Source organism: Arachis duranensis, chromosome 6, assembly GCF_000817695.3.
Source record: "Arachis duranensis cultivar V14167 chromosome 6, aradu.V14167.gnm2.J7QH, whole genome shotgun sequence".
Taxonomy (NCBI): Eukaryota; Viridiplantae; Streptophyta; class Magnoliopsida; order Fabales; family Fabaceae; genus Arachis; species Arachis duranensis.
In genome coordinates, this window is record NC_029777.3 from 52,718,283 (window position 1) to 52,719,465 (window position 1,183).

The following is a 1,183-nucleotide window of genomic DNA, read 5'->3' on the forward strand; positions in this document are numbered from 1 at the left end:
GAGCAATTATTCTGCACAAGAGTGATGAGCTGAGGTTTTAGCTCGAAATTGTTGGCGTGTATGGTGGGCTTCTGAATGCTGCTCCCACAGTTGCCTGGGTTGGGATTGATATAAGAGCTTAACACTCTTCTATCCTCCCCAACATGATTTGCTCTACCTCCTCCTCCATGGTTATTAGCCTCTTCTTCATGTTGGTTTTCTATGTTGCCTTCCATGTTTAGTTCAAAGTGTTCCTCCTCCTCTTCAGCACCGATTGCACGTTTCCCTCTTGCTTCCCTCCTTAATCTAAGGAGGGTCCTCTCTGGTTCAGAATCAAAAGAAGTTGAAGCCCCACTTCTTCTCCCTGTCATACAACCCACAAGTACAAGCAAGGAAAAACTATGTGCAGATAGTATTGTTGCCAAAATTACTGTTAGTTGTGAGTGAAGTAATATATCAAACAGTTAGTGGGTTAGTAAACTGAATTGTAAATAACAAAGAAACGAAAAAGTAGAGGGGAAAGGGAAGAAGTTAACTAAGACGGAAAGTAAAATTACTCAAACAGAAAGTTAATTCAACAAAACAAAAATGCTCAATCTAGTGATCTTCCAATCTAATAATTGTTGATGCACAATCAATCCCCGGCAACGGTGCCATAAACTTGATCCAGGTGGAAATTGTCTCTCAACAAATTTCCTTCGGCAAGTGTACCGAATTTTGTCGTCAAGTCAAAACTCACAATAGAGTGAGGTCGAATCCCACAGGGATTGATTGATCAAGCAACTTTGATTAGAAGATTGTTCTAGCTGAGCGAATTCAGAATTTGGGTTGAGAGTTACAGAAAATAAAATGGCGGGAATGTAAATGACGGAAAAGTAAATGCTAGAATTAAAGAACTGGAAGTAAATGATTGAAATTAAATTGCAGAATTGTAAATGGGAATGGGGTGTTTGCTCATGAAAATAAACGCAGAAATTAAAGAGAATGGGTGAGATCAGAATTGGGAAGTTCATTGGGCACAGGAGATGTTGCAATTCTTCGGATCAAGTTCATTTTTATCTCTTCCTCAATCAATGCATTCATTGATCTCCTTGGCAATCTTAATTGATTGAATTACAATTTCTTGCAATTCAATCTCTCAAATCTTGATCAATAGCCAATTCCTTGGTCAATTGCTCATGAGAAGAGATGAAGTGTGGTCACT